The sequence below is a fragment of the Bos javanicus genome, chromosome 12, assembly GCF_032452875.1.
Source record: "Bos javanicus breed banteng chromosome 12, ARS-OSU_banteng_1.0, whole genome shotgun sequence".
NCBI lineage: Eukaryota > Metazoa > Chordata > Mammalia > Artiodactyla > Bovidae > Bos > Bos javanicus.
In genome coordinates, this window is record NC_083879.1 from 18397435 (window position 1) to 18416514 (window position 19080).

Sequence of the window (19080 nt, forward strand, 5' to 3'; positions counted from 1 at the left end):
AAACCCTGTCTGATAAGGGAGACACTGCACATGTGCAGAAAGGCTCCTTGTAGTCAAAAGTCAGAGGCTAATGAGTCTTCAAGGCTATAATGAGCCTTGCTCCTCCCAGAAGCCTTCATTTCAGAAATCCATCTTGGCTAGGGTGCGCATGGTCACCCCAGGGGAGGGTCCTGAGACAAAATAACCAGAGAGGGGCAGAGCAACGTGACTGGTCTGAGACCCGGAAAACTGCCCCTTTATGAAACTGCCCCTTTATGAAGGATTTAAACTTCCCAAAGGCGTGATTCTTTCTCTCAGCTCCCCATGTACCTTTCCGCATGTATTTTTCTTTTCAATAAACTTTTTAATTTACTCTTTACCTTCTGCCTCCTCATCTGAATTTGTTCTTGACTAGGCAGGCAAGACTAGGGACTTTTAGCCCTAACTCCTGGCTCCTGTGGTCCGGTGGTTAGGGCTCCCGGTTTGGGAAACTAAGACCTTGCTTCCAGCCACCGCTCACTGCTGTTTGCTTGCAAGCTGTCACTTACTGCTGCACACATCTGAAATGTTTGACACAGGTTCGAAGTTCAAATGATTTACCAAAAGCAGCATAGCCTCATGGAGTAACTGAGATTTCAACTCAGAATGACCATGTCAGTCTTTTGTGTGGTTTGGCTTTTGTCATATCATTGAAGAAGCATCATTCTGGAACATCTAACCACTTTTATGGCAGGTGCTATAGTTGGCAGGCATTACGTCTATCATCAGATCATAGTCCTCTGAGCCCCACGGGGCTTGCATTTATTTGATTTTATGGGATATGAGCTGAACAGAAGTGACGACATTGCATAAGACAAAGTCCCCCCACCCCACCCCACCCCACCAAACAACTAGTTATCCTTTGGCTTGCTTTTTTTGGGTGCACTGCTCAGCTTGTGGTATTTTAGTTCCCTGACCAGAGGTTGAACCCAGGCCCTGGCAGTGAGAGCCCAACATCCTAACCACATTCCATGCCCTGGAATGCTGGGGAGTTCCCCCTTTTGGCCTTTTGATATAAACTAATAAAACTGTAAGTGAAAGTTCAGCTTGGAATTTTTATTTGAAAAGGATAATCAAAAGGAACTCCTTCAAGAGTGTTTATCTAAGGGGGAGGGTGGCCAGATGAGGTGGGGTTATCACTTAAACTTACCTTCCTTATACAATTACTTGTGATGTTTCTATCTCACTAGATTGTGAAACTCTTGAGGGCATAAGAAAGAAAGAAAATGAAGTTGCTCAGTCGTGTCCAATTCTTTGCAACCCCATGGACTGTAGCCCACAAAGCTCCTCCATCCATGGAATTTTCCAGCAAGAGTACTGGAGTGGATTGCTATTTCCTTCTCCAGGGGATCTTCCTGACTTAGGGATCAAACCCAGGTTTCCTTCACTGCAGGGAAATGCTTCACCGTCTGAGCCACCAGAGAAGCACCCTTGAGGGGATAGATCTTGCCTTATTATGTATGTATCATAAAATGCTTAAGAATTGTTTGTGGAATCAAATTAACCTTGATTATGTGCCTTTTACTTCTCTGTAGCTCAAACGGTAAAGAATCTTCCTGCAAGGCAGGAGACCAGGGTTTGATCCCTGAGTTGGGAAAGTTCCTCTGGAGAAGGGAATGGCAATCCACTCCAGTATTCTTGCCTGGAGAATTCCATGGATGGAGAAGGCTGGCAGGCTACAGTTCATGGGGTCCCAAAGAGTCAGACACGACTGAGTGACTAACACAGTTATGTGCCTTTGGGTCCTCAAATATGCTTTGCTACTACATGAAAAGACCTAAACATAAACGTGAATCCATAGTCTACTTTCATTTGGGATGGTTTGTGCCAGTTCTCCTGGACCTGATAGCCTGGTTAGACACACCTCTTAAGTGTTCAGTTCAGTTCAGTTGCTCAGTCGTGTCCAAGTCTTTGCGACCCCATGGACTTCAGCAAACCAGGCTTCCCTGTCCATCACCAACTTCTGGAGCTTACTCAGACTCATGTCCATCAAGTCGGTGATGTCATCCAACCATCTCATCCTCTGTCGTCCCCTTCTTCTCCTGCCTTCGATCTTTCCCAGCATCAGGGTCTTTTCCAATGAGTCAGTTCTTCCATCTGGTGGCCAAAGTATTAGAGTTTCAGCTTCAGCATCAGTCCTTCCAATGAATATTCAGGACTGATTTCCTTTACTATTGATTGGTTGGGTCTCCTTACAGTCTGAAGGACTCTCAAGAGCCTTCTCCAACACCACAGTTCAAAAGCATCAATTCTTCAGTGCTCAGCTTTGTTTATAGTCCAACTCTCACATTCATACATGACTACTGGAAAAACCATAGCCTTGGCTAAATGGACCTTTGTTGGCAAAGTTATGTCTTTGCTTTTTAGTATGGTGTCTAGGTTGGTCATAGCTTTTCTTCCAAGGAGCAATTGTCTTTTAATTTCATGGCTGCAGTCACCATCTGCAGTGATTTTGGAGCCCAAAAAACTAAAGTCTCTCACTGTTTATATTATTTCCCCATCTATTTGCCATGAAGTGTTGGGACTGGATGCCATGGTCTTAGTTTTCTGAATGTTGAGTTTTAAACCAACTTTTTCACTCTCCTCTTTCACTTTCATCAAGAGGCTATTTGGTTCTTCTTTGCTTTCTGCCATAAAGGTGGTATCATCTGCATATCTGAGGTTATTGATATTTCTCCTGGCAATCTTGATTCCAGCTTGTGTTTCATCTAGCCTGGTATTTCACATGATGTACTCTGCATATAAGTTAAATAAGCAGGGTGACAATATACAGCCTTGATGTACTCCTTTCCCAATTTGGAACCAGTCTGTTGTTCCATGTCCAGTTTTAACTGTTGCTTCTTAACCTGCATATAGATTTCTCAGGAGGCAGGTCAGATGGTCTGGTATTCCCATCTCTTGAAGAATTTTCCACAGTTTGTAGTGATCCACAAAGTCAAAGGCTTTGGCATAGTCTTAAGTGTGATTGATACTAATCCGAAAAGGCTTTAAGTCACATTTTGTTTTTGTTTTTTTTTAATACCTGGTCAACCAGTTTTCTCCCTCCTGCTTTCCTTGTCGCATATTACCGTAACACTGAGTCTTCATTAAAAATCACTTATTTTTCTGTTCAGGAAAGGACTTTTCCTTTGATCACCACCAAAGCTAAAATTCATCATTAAACAAGTTTAGAGTTGATTCATGAAACAGGAATTCTTTGTTACTCAAACACTCGCCGTTTCCTGCCTCTTTATGCCTGTATCCATACTATATTTAAGGCATTTAAAGGGATTCAGGGACTTCCCAGGTGGCACTAATGGTAAAGACCCACCTGCTAGTGCGGTAGACTTGATTAGCAGTAGGTTCGCGATCCCTGGGTGGGAAAGATAGCCTGGAGGAGGGCTTGGCAACCCACTCCAGTATTCTTGCCGGGAGAATCCCCACGGACAGAGGAGCCTGGCGGGCTACAGTCCATAGGGTCGCAAAGAGTCGGACATGACTGAAGGGACTTAGCACACATGCAAGGGATTTGAATCACTGTTTAGAAAGCAAAGTTATAAAATTTAAAAAAACTTTCATACGGAATGTCATACAGAATTTACAAATCAACCTATATAACAATCCTTTCTCTGCAGAAATAATACTGCTGACAAATTAGTAACTAATTTTTAAAAGATAAGGTATTTTTAAAATAAGATACACATATCTTTAAAGTCCTGAAGATTTTAGTCCTGAGATTATTCCTAAATGATGAAAAAATAAAAGACAGTATATAGTAGAGACCGTCTGTGATTTCAGCACTGAAATATATTGCTAATGGGGAATTTGATGTTAAGATGAGATTACTGCAAGAATGATTAGAACAGAGGATGCAAGCAAGTGTTGATTATAGAATATATTCCTAGAATATAAAATAGGAACTTTCCTGCAACAAATCTGACACATAGAGCAGTTGGATTGTGGAAAGAAATTGTTAGAATACCTCTATTTTTGTCTAAATTAAGAACTCAAACTTTTTTTTTTAACTTTACATAATTGTATTAGTTTCGCCAAATATCAAAATGAATCCATCACAGGTATACATGTGCTCCCCATCCTGAACCCTCCTCCCTCCTCCCTCCCCATACCATCCCTCTAGGTCATCCCAGTGCACTAGCCCCAAGCATCCAGTATCGTGCATTGAACCTGGACTGGCATCTCGTTTCATACATGATATTTTACATGTTTCAATGCCATTCTCCCAAATCTTCCCACCCTCTCCCCCTCCCCCAGAGTCCATAAGACTGTTCCATACATCAGTGTCTCTTTTGCTGTCTCGTACACAGGGTTATTGTTATCGTCTTAAAAAATTCCATATATATGCGTTAGTATACTGTACTGGTGTTTTTCCTTCTGGCTTACTTCACTCTGTATAATAGGCTCCAGTTTCATCCACCTCATTAGAACTGATTCAAATGAATTCTTTTTAATGGCTGAGTAATACTCCATTGTGTATATGTACCACTGCTTTCTTATCCATTCATCTGCTGATGGACATCTAGGTTGCTTCCATGTCCTGGTTATTATAAACAGTGCTGTGATGAACACTGGGGTACACGTGTCTCTTTCCCTTCTGGTTTCCTCAGTGTGTATGCCCAGCAGTGGGATTGCTGGATCATAAGGCAGTTCTATTTCCAGTTTTTTTAAGGAATCTCCACACTGTTATCCATAGTGGCTGTACTAGTTTGCATTCCCACCAACAGTGTAAGAGGGTTCCCTTTTCTCCACACCTCTCCAACATTTATTATTTGTAGAGTTTTGGATCACAGCCATTCTGACTGGTGTGAAATGGTACCTCATAGTGGTCTTGATTTGCATTTCTGTGATAATGAGTGATGTTGAGCATCTTTTCATGTGTTTGTTAGCCATCTGTATGTCTTCTTTGGAGAAATGTCTATTTAGTTCTTTGGCCCATTTTTTGATTGGGTCATTTATTTTTCTGGAGTTGAGCTGTAGGAGTTGCTTGTATATTTTTGAGATTAGTTGTTTGTCAGTTGCTTCATTTGCTATTATTTTCTCCCATTCTGAAGGCTGTCTTTTCACCTTGCTGATAGTTTCCTTTGATGTGCAGAAGCTTTTAAGGTTAATTAGGTCCCATTTGTTTATTTTTGCTTTTATTTCCGGTATTCTGGGAGGTGGGTCATAGAGGATCCTGCTGTGATGTATGTCAGAGAGTGTTCTGCCTATGTTCTCCTCTAGGAGTTTTATAGTTTCTGGTCTTATGTTTACATCTTTAATCCATTTTGAGTTTATTTTTATGTATGGTGTTAGAAAGTGTTCTAGTTTCATTCTTTTACAAGTGGTTGACCTGTTTTCGCAGCACCACTTGTTAAAGAGATTGTCTTTAATCCATTGTATATTCTTGCCTCCTTTGTCAAAGATAAGGTGTCCATATGTGCATGGATTTATCTCTGGGCTTTCTATTTTGTTCCATTGATCTATATTTCTGTCTTTGTGCCAGTACCATACTGTCTTGAAAACTGTGGCTTTGTAGTACAGCCTGAAGTCAGGTAGGTTGATTCCTCCAGTTCCATTCTTCTTTCTCAAGATCGCTTTGGCTATTCGAGGTTTTTTGTATTTCCATACAAATTGTGAAATTATTTGTTCTAGCTCTGTGAAGAATACTGTTGGTAGCTTGATAGGGATTGCATTGAATCTATCAATTGCTTTGGGTAGTATACTCATTTTCACTATATTGATTCTTCCAATCCATGAACATGGTATATTTCTCCATCTATTAGTGTCCTCTTTGATTTCTTTCACCAGTGTTTTATAGTTTTCTATATATAGGTCTTTAGTTTCTTTAGGTAGATATATTCCTAAGTATTTTATTCTTTCCGTTGCAATGGTGAATGGAATTGTTTCCTTAATTTCTCTTTCTGTTTTCTCATTATTAGTGTATAGGAATGCAAGGGATTTCTGTGTATTGATTTTATATCCTGCAACTTTACTATAGTCATTGATTAGTTCTAGTAATTTTCTGGTGGAGTCTTCAGGGTTTTCTATGTAGAGGATCATGTCATCTGCAAATAGTGAGAGTTTTACTTCTTCTTTTCCAATTTGGATTCCTTTTATTTCTTTTTCTGCTCTGATTGCTGTGGCCAAAACTTCCAAAACTATGTTGAATAGTAATGGTGAAAGTGGGCACCCTTGTCTTGTTCCTGACTTTAGAGGAAATGCTTTCAATTTTTCACCATTGAGGATAATGTTTGCTGTGGGTTTGTCATATATAGCTTTTATTCTGTTGAGGTATGTTCCTTCTATTCCTGCTTTCTGGAGAGTTTTTATCATAAATGGGTGTTGAATTTTGTCAAAGGCTTTCTCTGCATCTACTGAGATAATCATATGGTTTTTATTTTTCAATTTGTTAATGTGGTGTATTACATTGATTGATTTGCGGATATTGAAGAATCCTTGCATCCCTGGGATAAAGCCCACTTGGTCACGGTGTATGATCTTTTTAATGTGTTGTTGGATTCTGATTGCTAGAATTTTGTTAAGGATTTTTGCATCTATGTTCATCAGTGATATTGGCCTGTAGTTTTCTTTTTTTGTGGGATCTTTGTCAGGTTTTGGTATTAGGGTGATGGTGGCCTCATAGAATGACTTTGGAAGTTTACCTTCCTCTGCAATTTTCTGGAAGAGTTTAAGCAGGATAGGTGTTAGCTCTTCTCTAAATTTTTGGTAGAATTCAGCTGTGAAGCCGTCTGGACCTGGGCTTTTGTTTGCTGGAAGATTTTTGATTACAGTTTCAATTTCTGTGCTTGTGATGGGTCTGTTAAGATTTTCTATTTCTTCCTGGTCGAGTTTTGGAAAGTTGTACTTTTCTAAGAATTTGTCCATTTCTTCCACGTTGTCCATTTTATTGGCATATAATTGTTGATAGTAGTCTCTTATGATCCTTTGTATTTCTGTGTTGTCTGTTGTGATCTCTCCATTTTCATTTCTAATTTTATTGATTTGATTTTTCTCCCTTTGTTTCTTGATGAGTCTGGCTAATGGTTTGTCAATTTTATTTATCCTTTCAAAGAACCAGCTTTTGGTTTTGTTGATTTTTGCTATGGTCTCTTTTGTTTCTTTTGCATTTATTTCTGCTCTAATTTTTAAGATTTCTTTCCTTCTACTAACCCTGGGGTTCTTCATTTCTTCCTTTTCTAGTTGCTTTAGGTGTAGAGTTAGGTTATTTATTTGACTTTTTTCTTGTTTCTTGAAGTGTGCCTGTATTTTATGAACTTTCCCCTTAGGACTGCTTTTACCGTGTCCCACAGGTTTTGGGTTGTTGTGTTTTCATTTTCATTTGTTTCTATGCAAATTTTGATTTCTTTTTTGATTTCTTCTGTGATTTGTTGGTTATTCAGCAGCGTGTTGTTCAGTCTCCATATGTCGGAGTTTTTAATCGTTTTTCTCCTGTAATTGAGATCTAATCTTACTGCATTGTGGTCAGAAAAGATGCTTGGAATGATTTCTATTTTTTTGAATTTACCAAGGCTAGCTTTATGGCCCAGGATGTGATCTATTCTGGAGAAGGTTCCATGTGCGCTTGAGAAAAAGGTGAAATTCATTGTTTTGGGATGAAATGTCCTATAGATATCAGTTAGGTCTAACTGGTCTATTGTATCATTTAAAGTTTGTGTTTCCTTGTTAATTTTCTGTTTAGTTGATCTATCCATAGGTGTGAGTGGGGTATTAAAGTCTCCCACTATTATTGTGTTATTGTTAATTTCTCCTTTCATACTTGTTAGCATTTGTCTTACATACTGCGGTGCTCCCGTGTTGGGTGCATATATATTTATAATTGTTATATCTTCTTCTTGGATTGATCCTTTGATCATTATGTAGTGACCTTCTTTGTCTCTTTTCACAGCCTTTGTTTTAAAGTCTATTTTATCTGATATGAGTATTGCTACTCCTGCTTTCTTTTGGTCCCTATTTGCATGGAAAATCTTTTTCCAGCCCTTCACTTTCAGTCTGTATGTGTCCCCTGTTTTGAGGTGGGTCTCCTGTAGACAACATATGTAGGGGTCTTGTTTTTGTATCCATTCAGCCAGTCTTTGTCTTTTGGTTGGGGCATTCAACCCATTTATGTTTAAGGTAATTACTGATAAGTATGATCCCGTTGCCATTTACTTTGTTGTTTTGGGTTCGAACTTATACACCGTTTTTGTGTTTTCTGTCTAGAGAATATCCTTTAGTATTTGTTGGAGAGCTGGTTTGGTGGTGCAGAATTCTCTCAGCTTTTGCTTGTCTGAAAAGCTTTTGATTTCTCCTTCATACTTGAATGAAATCCTTGCTGGGTACAATAATCTGGGCTGTAGGTTATTTTCTTTCCTCATTTTAAGTATGTCTTGCCATTCCCTCCTGGCTTGAAGAGTTTCTATTGAAAGATCAGCTGTTATCCTTATGGGAATTCCCTTGTGTGTTATTTGTTGTTTTTCCCTTGCTGCTTTTAATATTTGTTCTTTGTGTTTGATCTTTGTTAATTTGATTAATATGTGTCTTGGGGTGTTTCGCCTTGGGTTTATCCTGTTTGGGACTCTCTGGGTTTCTTGGACTTGGGTGATTATTTCCTTCCCCATTTTAGGGAAGTTTTCAACTATTATCTCCTCAAGTATTTTCTCATGGTCTTTCTTTTTGTCTTCTTCTTCTGGAACCCCTATGATTCGAATGTTGTAGTGTTTAATATTGTCCTGGAGGTCTCTGAGATTGTCCTCATTTCTTTTAATTCGTTTTTCTTTTATCCTCTCTGATTCATTTATTTCTACCATTCTATCTTCTAATTCACTAATCCTATCTTCTGCCTCTGTTATTCTACTATTTGTTGCCTCCAGAGTGTTTTTAATTTCATTTATTGCATTATTCATTATATAGTGACTCTTTTTTATTTCTTCTAGGTCCTTGTTAAACCTTTCTTGCATCTTCTCAATCCTTGTCTCCAGGCTATTTATCTGTGATTCCATTTTAATTTCAAGATTTTGGATCAATTTCACTATCATTATTCGGAATTCTTTATCAGGTAGATTCCCTATCTCTTCCTCTTTTGTTTGGTTTGGTGGGCATTTATCCTGTTCCTTTATCTGCTGGGTATTCCTCTGTCTCTTCATCTTGTTTAAATTGCTGATTTTGGGGTGTCCTTTCTATATTCTGGCAGTTTGTGGACTTCTCTTTATTGTGGCTTTTCCTCGCTGTGTGTGGGTTTGTACAGGTGGCTTGTCAAGGTTTCCTGGTTAGGGAAGCTTGTGTCGGTGTTCTGGTGGGTGGAGCTGTATTTCTTCTCTCTGGAGTGCAATGAAATGTCCAGTAATGAGTTATGAGATGTCTATGGTTTTGGGGTGACTTTGGGCAGCTTGTATCTTGAAGCTCAGGGCTGTGCTCCTTTGTTGCTGGAGAATTTGCTTGGTGTGTCTTGCCCTGGAACTTGTTGGCCCTTGTGTGGTGCTTGGTTTCAGTGTCGGTATGGAGGTGTTTGATGAGCTCCTGTCAATTAATGTTCCTTGGAGTCAGGAATTCCCTGGAGTCAGGGTTTGGACTTAAGCCTCCTGCTTCCAGTTATCAGTCTTATTTTTACAGTAGTTTCAAAACTTCTCCTTCTATACAGCACCGTTGATAAAACATCTACTTTAAAGATGAAAAGTTTCTCTACTGTGAGGGTCACTCAGAGAGGTTCACAGCGTTACACGGAGAAGAGAAGAGGGAGGAGGGAGTTAGAGGTGACCCAAATGAGATGAGGTGGAATCAATAGTGGAGAGAGTGGGGTAGCCAGTAGTCACTTCCTTATGTGCATTCCACAACTGGACCACTCAGAGATGTTCACGGAGTTATACAGAGAAGAGAAGAAGGAGGAAGGAGACAGAGGTGGCCAGAGGGATAAAAGGGGGGAATGAAAATGAGGGAGACAGATCCAGCCAGTAATCAGTTCCCTAAGTGTTCTCCACCATCTGGAACACACATAAACTCACAGAGTTGGGTAGAGTAGAGAGGGGTTAGGGAGGAGACACAGGCGACCTGGTGGAGAAAAAGGAGAGTCCAAAGGGAGAGAGAGCAGTCAAGCCAGTAATCTCATTCCCTAGTGAAAAATGGGTCCTGAAGATTGGGTTCTTAAAAGTACAAAATTGGTAACAAATACATAAAAGCAAAAATTAAAAATCTAGAGTACAGTTTGGAATTTCAAAAATACGATGTTAAAGAAAAGAAGAAGGAAAAGAAAGAGAAAAAACGAACAAAGAAAAACAAACAAGGTCACGAAAATTATAAAGAAAATACAGGTACAAAATTGATAACTAATACCAAAAAGCAAAAATTAAAAATCTAGAGTAGAGTTTGGAATTTCAAAAATACAATGTTAAAAAAAAGGAAGAAGAAACATAAAGAGAGAAAACAAACAAACAAAAACAATGTCACAAAAATTATAAAGAAAATATAGGTACAAATTTGATATCAAATACAAAAAAGCATAAATTAAAAATCTAGAGTAGAGTTTGGAATTTCAGATATACAATGTTATATGAAAGAAGAAGAGAATGAAACAGAAAAAAAACAAAAATTCACAGAAATTATATATAAAAAAAACTGTAGGTACAAAATTGATAAGATATACCAAAAAACTAAAATTAAAAAACTAGAGTAGAGTTTGGAATTTCAAAAATACAATGTTAAAGAAAAGAAGGGAAAAAAACAAAAACAAGGTCAAAAAATTATAAAATATATATATGTATATGAAGTTTGCTGAAGAAGAAAAAAATAGGGTCTTTTTTTTTTTTGCAAAGTAATTGGTTATAAAAGTGAAAATTAAAGGAACAATAGAGAACTTAAAAAAAATTTTTTAATTAAAAAAAAAAGAAAGAAAGAAAGAATGATCGTAAAAATAGTAAAAATATATCTAGGACTTTCTCTGGTTTTGTTGTATTGTGGGTTCAGTTCATTTTTGGCTAGTTCCTTGGTCCGACTTATATTTCTCAAGATCTATAGGCCCCTTCCTATGTAGTCCGTAGTAACCATGGGGTTTTAATCTATTGCCCGTAGCTTCCAAGGCGTTTCCCTCTGTTATAACTTCTTCTGTTTGCTGGTCTCTTCAGTGTCTGGCTTCCGCCCTGACACAAAGGGGACGGTGGGGGAAACTTTTTTTTTTTAGGCTCACTTGTTCAGTCGCACTCCTTTCGAAGAGTTGGGTTGCTTTTCTGGGTGCCTGATGTCCTCTGCCGGCATTCAGAAGTTGTTTTGTGGAATTTACTCGACGTTTAAATGCTCTTTTGATGAATTTGTGGGGGAGAAAGTGTTCTCCCCGTCCTACTCCTCCACCATCTTGGCTCCTCCCCCCAGAACTCAAACTTTACTAGTATTTAACATGGAGATTGACAATAGTGCGTATTTTTGGTGGTCATAGTACATGATCAAAAACGCGTAGAGGGCTTCCTTGGTGGCTGGGTGGTGAAGAATCTATCTTCCAATGCAGAAGACACAGCTTCAATCCCTGATCTGGGAAAATCCCACGTGCAGCAGAAAAACTAAACCTATGTGCTACACTACTGAAGCCTGTGCACCCTAGACCCCATGTTCCACAACAAGATAAGCCACCACAAAGAGAAGCCTGCGCTCTGCAACTAGAGAGTAGCTCCTGCTTGTGCAAGTAGAGAAAAGCCCAAAAGAAGACCCAACACAGCCAAAAGTGAATAAATAAAATTATTAAATATGTAGAGACCAACTTCCTTAGAGTACCATTAGCTCTGTAGGCAGGCATCTGATTTCACCACATGTTTTGAATCTGTGTAATATTTTAAATGGGCTTCCTAAGTGGCACAATGGTAAAGAATCTACCTGTCAATGCAGGAGACACAAGAGATGCACGTTCGATCGCTGGATAAGGAAGATCCCCTGGAGAAGGGAATGGCAAACCACTCCTATTCTTGGCTGGAGAATACCATGGACAGAGGAGCCTGGTGGGCTAGAGTCCATGGAGTCGCAAAGAGCTGGACATGACTGAGTAACTAACACTTTCACTTTCTCAGGACTTTAGGTTTTTTCCAGCAGTCTGGTTAGAAGAGTTGAACTCAGTGTGACAGTGGGGTGGGCTTAAAGAGAGAGGAAAAGATGAATTTGAGAAGATTTTGAGAAAATATTGGTTAACCTATTTCTCTATAATAATAGGTCAAAAGACTGCAGTATAGTGTAAACATGGCTTTTTTGTGCACTGGGAAACCATGGAATGCATATGACTCACTTTATTGCAATTTTTGCTTTATTGTGATGATCTGGGAGCCAACCTCCAAGGTATGCCTGGGTGGGTTGCATGTTTTTTGGTTTCTCATTGCATATAAGGGTTGTGTTTGTGCCATACTGTTGTCTATTAAGCATGCAATAGTATTATGTCTAAAAATGTACATACCTTAAATGCTGCTGCTGCTGCTGCTAAGTCGCTTCAGTCGTGTCCGACTCTGTGCGACCCCAGAGACGGCAGCCCACCAGGCTCCCCCGTCCCTGGGATTCTCCAGGCAAGAACACTGGAGTGGGTTGCCATTGCCTTCTCCAATGCATGAAAGTGAAAAGTGAAAGTGAAGTCGCTCAGTCGTGTCCGACTCCTAGCGAACCCATGGACTGCAGCCTACCAGGCTCCTCCGTCCATGGGATTTTCCAGGCAAGAGTACTGGAGTGGGTGAAAAAGGACAAAAACTCCTAAATCTCATCTGAGCCTCCAGTGAGTCATAATCTCTTCCTCGTGGAGGGTTTGAAATATTGTGAGAATTACCAAAATGTGACACAGAGGCACAGAATGAGCAAATGCTGCTGGGAAAAAAAAAGTGGTGCCAAAAGAGTTGCTCAACACAGTTGCCACAAACTTTCAATTTATAAAAAAACAAAAACAAGGTATCTGCAAAAGCACCATAAAGGTGTAGTGCGATTTTAAAAACAGGACAAAGGAATAGGGTATGTTTTGATTGATGCTGAAAATATCTTTGATATAATTCAATCATGATATTCATTTTTGATAAAAAGAAATTTTACTAAAAGGCTACACGCACACACTGAAAACTAGCTTCATGTTTAATGGTGAAATCCTAACAGCATGTCCGTTAAATATAGTAATAAAACAATGGTTACAATTAAATAAGAAAGTAAAGTAAGGAACTGAAGACTGAAAAGGATACAGAGGAAAAAAAAATTTTTTTTAAACTGTGTCTCAGCTTGCAGGATCATAGTTCCCTTACCAAGGATTCAACCCAGACCCTGGAAGTGAAATCACCAAGTCTTAACCACTGGATGCCACGGAATTCCCAGGATACAGATAATTTATCATTATTTATTGATGATGAAGTTAGATTTTTTGGCTGAGGGATACTCACAGCCTCTTTTCCCTACCCTATTCAGTTCAGTTCAGTTCAGTTGCTCAGTCATGTCCAACTCATTGTGACCACATGGACTGTGGCATGGCAGGTCTCCCTGTCCATCACCAACTCCCCAAGCATTGGAGCAAATGCTTTAATGCTCTAGTACATGCTTTTCTTGACCAGGTGCTCTGGCTTGTGTTTACCCTGCATTGCAGAGGCAAGAGCCAAGATCATGGTTCCATGCTTGTTTTGTTTATGTCATGTAGGCACATACAGTGGGTTGCTATTTCCTTCTCCAGGGGTTCTTCCTGACCCAGGGATTGAACCCAGGTCTCCAGCATTTCAGGCAGACTCTTTACCATCTGAGCCACCAGGGAAGCCCATAGTGTGACAGTGTAGCCTAATCTGCTTGAGTTCAAGGCTCCTGGCGAAAGTCATCAGAGTGTAACAGGGCCCTGCTTTCTTTGTGTGTCTGTGCTCATGTACTCTTCTTGGGGACCTTAAAGAAAAGCAGGTTCAGAATAGGATTTGAGTTTTTCTGGTTCTCCTTGTCAAACACCACCTTAATCATTCATACTTTTGGCTTAACTGAAATAGATCTTGAACAGCCAAGAATAGAAACTGAAAAACTTTTAGAAATAATAGTTTAGCAACATAGCCAGTTACAAAATCAATATACAAAAATCAATTAGAAAACTATAAAACTACTGAGACAAAGGAAGGCAAAATAGAGAAGAATATTGTATTGTTTTTAGAGAGGAAGATTCAATAATGTAAGGATGTCAATTTTCCTAAAATTAATTTGTAAGTCTAATGCTATCCTAATAAAAGTCTCAATATTTTCATTGAAATAACTTAAAAATCCATTTGAAAGTGTATTTCGGCAGAGCCCTTTTGAAAGCAGTTTGACTTTATGTATTAAATTTATTTTTGGCTTAATAAACCCACCTTTAGGAATCTGTTGGGAGAAGGCAATGGCACCCCACTCCAGTACTCTTGCCTGGAAAATCCCATGGACGGAGGAGCCTGGTGGGCTGCAGTCCATGCTAAGGGTCAGACACGACTGAGCAACTTCACTTTCACTTTTCACTTTATGCACTGGAAAAGGAAATGGCAACCCACTCCAGTGTTCTTGCCTGGAGAATCCCAGGGACGGGGGAGCCTGGTGGGCTGCCGTCTCTGGGGTCGCACAGAGTTGGACACGACTGAAGTGACTTAGTGTGTGTGTAGTGTGTGTGGGAACCTGTTAATGTGAAAAGATGTATGCAGATGGCTGTAAATCACAGTATTTGGGTAGGGGTGGGCAGTGGAATATGCAATCTTAATTCCCCCACCAGGGATCAAACCCCCACCCCCTTTAATGGAAGCACAGAATCTTAACCACTAGACCGCCGGGGAAGTCCATCACAGCATCTTTATAATTAGGAGAAAAGGAAAAACAGCCTAATTAGAAAAATGAGAGTAAAAGAATACTATTGGTGGCCTACCTAAAAGCCACCTTCCCTTCCTTCCTTCTTTTTTTTCTTTCTTTCCTCATTTCTTTCTTTCACTTTGTACTAGGAAAAATTTCAAACATGTACAAAAATGGAAAAAATGATTAATAAGCCCCCATGTATTCATCATTCAGCTTCATCAATTAGCAATCCACAGCCAAAATGGGTTTTATCAATATTTCTCTCCACCACCATATGATTTTGAAGCATCTTGTCGTTTCATCTGTAAATATTTCAATTTGAATATTAAATATTTCAATACATAAGTATGTAAAAGTTCTTAAACGATAAGAACTCTTTTGTAAAAAATTGTAACTGAAATATTATCATCCTTTCACAGATTTCTTGATCAGAAGACATCCTTTCAGAGTTCAAATTTTTAATTACCTCAAAAGTGCCTTATATACTTTTTTAACAGTTTGGGCGACTCAGGACTCAAAGTCTGCACACTGCAACTGGTTGATACGTCTTGTCTCTCTTAATTTCACAGGTTCCCTCTTCAGTTCCTTTCATTTCCTTGAAATTTTTAAGTTATTTGTCCTCTGTTGTTGTTGCTGTTGTTCAGTCGCTGTTTGTGACCCCATGGACTGCAGCAGGTCAGACTTCCCTGTCCTTCCTTGTCTCCCGGAGTTTGCTCAAATTCATGTCCACTGAGTCAGTGATGCTATCTAACCATCTCATCCTCTACTACCCTCTCTTCCTTTTGCCTTCTCCTTTTGTCCTCTAGATTTTCCAAATTCTGGATTTTCCTGAATGCACTCTTCACACTTCCCATAAATTGGTCACTGATAATCTAGAGCAGCAGTCCCCAACCTTTTTGGCACCAGGGACCAGTTTTGTGAAGGACAGTTATTTCACAGATGGGTAGAGGGGATGGTTTCAGGATGATTCAAGCACATTAGCATTTATTGTGCACTTTATTTCTTTATTATTACATCAGCTCCACCTCAGATCATCAGGCATTAGATCTAGGAGGCTGGGGACCCCTGATCTAGAGTCTTGGTTAGATTCAGGTGTTTTTTTTTTTTTTCCCAGCCAGATGACTTCTTCTTAGATAATGTTCTGTCCTTCCATCAAGAGGTGTGTGAGGTTAGTAACTGTTGATGCTCAGTGTATATATTCATACTATACTGAATTCAATCTACTGATTAGATTAGCATCTAGTGTTATAAATGGTGATAATCCTAACGCCATCATTTCTCTTCTGTCTATTAGTTGGAACACTTTTATAAAAGGAAACTACTTTCCTCAATGAGTTGGTTTCCGAGTGATATAGGAAGACCAGAAAGGCATTTAATTCTTTTTCTTAATTTGCTAGTTTGCAAAATAATGAGCTGTTTCACTCACAGTCTCCAAAGATGATCAAATGAGTTTGTCTGTTGGTATCATTGTGAATTCATGGATTTAAGCTTGCTTCATGTGTTTCATTGCTCATGTGTTTTCTTGCTCACAGAACCCTGTTTCATTTAGGTAGCAATGCAATTAGTCACAGAGAAGAAATCTTGGCTTCTGTGAGCACTTTTTATCAGTGCCTTCTCATTGGCAGTGTTTGGGGTGGGCAGGTGGCTAATCCTGGATGTAGACACTTATGAGAAAGTTCACATTAAAGAATGACCTCTCCACCCACTCAGCTGCCCCCTCTTCCCTTCAGGCTTTTCTCATATTGTCACCTGAGGACTTGATGTTTGAAGAGCTGCTGCTGAAGCTTGGAATATCCCAATGGATACATATGATATTCATGCACACTTATGAATACACACTGCAGTTATAGACTTATTGACAGGGAAAGATATCTATGTATGTTGCTGATACACCTATTATTATATATATGCACCAAGACCTACCTGGTCTCGGTTGTTGTTCATTCACTAAGTCGTGTCTGACTCTTTGTGACCCCATGGACTGGAAGGTTTGCTCTCCCAGAGCTCTGGGACTCTCCGCCATGGCCTGGGCTCTGATCACACTCTGCACAGGAAGGAGACTGGCTGGCAGCCCCAGGCTGACCCTTTTCTCCCACTGTCCTGAACTCCCCTGGATTCATGACCTTGACCTCTCGTCTTTGCACAGCTTCCTCCTCTCAGGGTCCTGGCCCCAGTCAGTCCTGACACAGACACTCAAGAATCTCTGTAGCACACCAGGATCCTCTGTCCTCCACTATCTCCTGGAGTTTGCTCAAATTCACATCCGTTGAGTCGATGATGCTATTTACCATCTCATCCTTTACTGCCCTCTTTTCCTTTTGCCTTGAATCTTTCCCAGCATCAAGGTCTTTTCCAATGAGTCAACTCTTCGCATCACGTGGCCAAAGTGTTGGAGCTTCAGCTTCAGCATCAGTCATTCCAATGAATATTCAAGATTGATTTCCTTCAGGACTGACTGGTTTGATCTTCTTTCAGTCCAAGGACTTCCCAGGTGGCTCAGTGGTAAAGAATCTGTCAATGCAGGAGACTCAGGAAACACGGGTTCGATCCCTGGGTCAGGAATATCCCCTGGAGGAGGAAATGGCAACCCACTCCAGTATTCTTGCCTAGAAAATTCCATGGACAGAGGAGCCTGGAGGGCTTCAGTACATGGGGTCAAATAGAGATGGACATGACTGAGTGACTAAGCATTCACACACTTGGAATTATGTTCATTTAAATATTAAGATAAATATTAAGAGTGGTTATCTCTGAGTGGTGAGATGGTGAATTTCCAATTTATTTCTTATATATTTCTGTAAGGTTTGAGGTTTAGATTTTGATGTAAATAATAAACTTTTTTAAAAAGTGTGATTCTGAGCAACTCTCATTTATCTCATGTTATTTGTAATGATTTTGCTTCAAATAAACATATCTCATCAGAAAAATTCTTTTCATAGGACCCCATAACTGGCATCACATGATTTTTCTCCATGGCATAATCACTGGACAGGAAATGTTTTGATTCTGGAATAACATTTCCTGATAAACATTTGTTGGAGACTTTTAAGCATTTCCTGACCTTTTTTTTTTTCTTTGTGTATCTTATCATTATAATTAACAGTACTCTGTAGCCCAGGGGGACACAGTTATCCTGCTGAAGAAAAAAAAAAAAAACTTTGAGAAAAACATGCGTTTTATTATAGAGACATTTCCCAGTCACCAAGAGAATAAAATTGGCACAATTTTCACTTAGTGGTAAAAATAATAAGTAGTCTCCTGTTAACCTACATGTAAGAAATTTATATTTGTTCAGTTCGGTTCAGTTCAGTCGCTCAGTCGTGCCCAACTCTTTGCGACCCCATGAATCGCAGCACGCCAGGCCTCCCTGTCCATCACCAACTCCCGGAGTTCACCCAAACTCATGTGCATCGAGTCGGTGATGCCATCCAGCCATCTCATCCTCTGTCATCCCCTTTTCCTCCTGCCTCCAATCCCTCCCAGCATCAGAGTCTTTTCCAATGAGTCAACTCTTCTCATGAGGTGGCCAAAGTACTGGAGTTTCAGCTTTAGCATCATTCCTTCCAAAGAAATCCCAGGGCTGATCTCCTTCAGAATGGACTGGTTGGATCTCCTTGCAGTCTAAGGGACTCTCAAGTCTTCTCCAACACCACAGTTCAAAAGCATTAATTCTTCGGCGCTCAGCTTTCTTCACAGTCCAACTCTCACATCCATACATGACCACAGGAAAAACCATAGCCATGACTAGACGGACCTTTGTTAGCAAAGTAATGTCTCTGCTTTTCAATATACTATCTAGGTTGGTCATAGCTTTTCTTCCAAGGAGTAAGCGTCTTTTAATTTCATGGCTGCAGTCACCATCTGCAGTGATTTGGGAGCCAAAAAAAAAAATAAAGTCTAACACTGTTTCCACTGTTTTCCCATCTATTTCCCATGAAGTGATGGGACCGGATGCCATGATCTTCGTTTTCTGAATGTTGAGCTTTAAGCCAACTTCTTCACTCTCCTCTTTCACTTTCATCAAGAGGCTTTTTAGTTCCTCTTCACTTTCTGCCATAAGGGTGGTGTCATCTGCTTATCTGAAGTTATTGATATTTCTCCCAGCAATCTTGATTCCAGCTTGTGCTTCTTCCAGCCCAGCGTTTCTCATGATGTACTTTGCATATAAGTTAAATAAACAGGGTGACAATATACAGCCTTGACGTACTCCTTTCCCTATTTGGAACCAATCTGTTGTTCCATGTCCAGTTCTAACTGTTGCTTCCTGACCTGCATATAGGTTTCTCAAGAGGCAGGTCAGGTGGTCTGGTA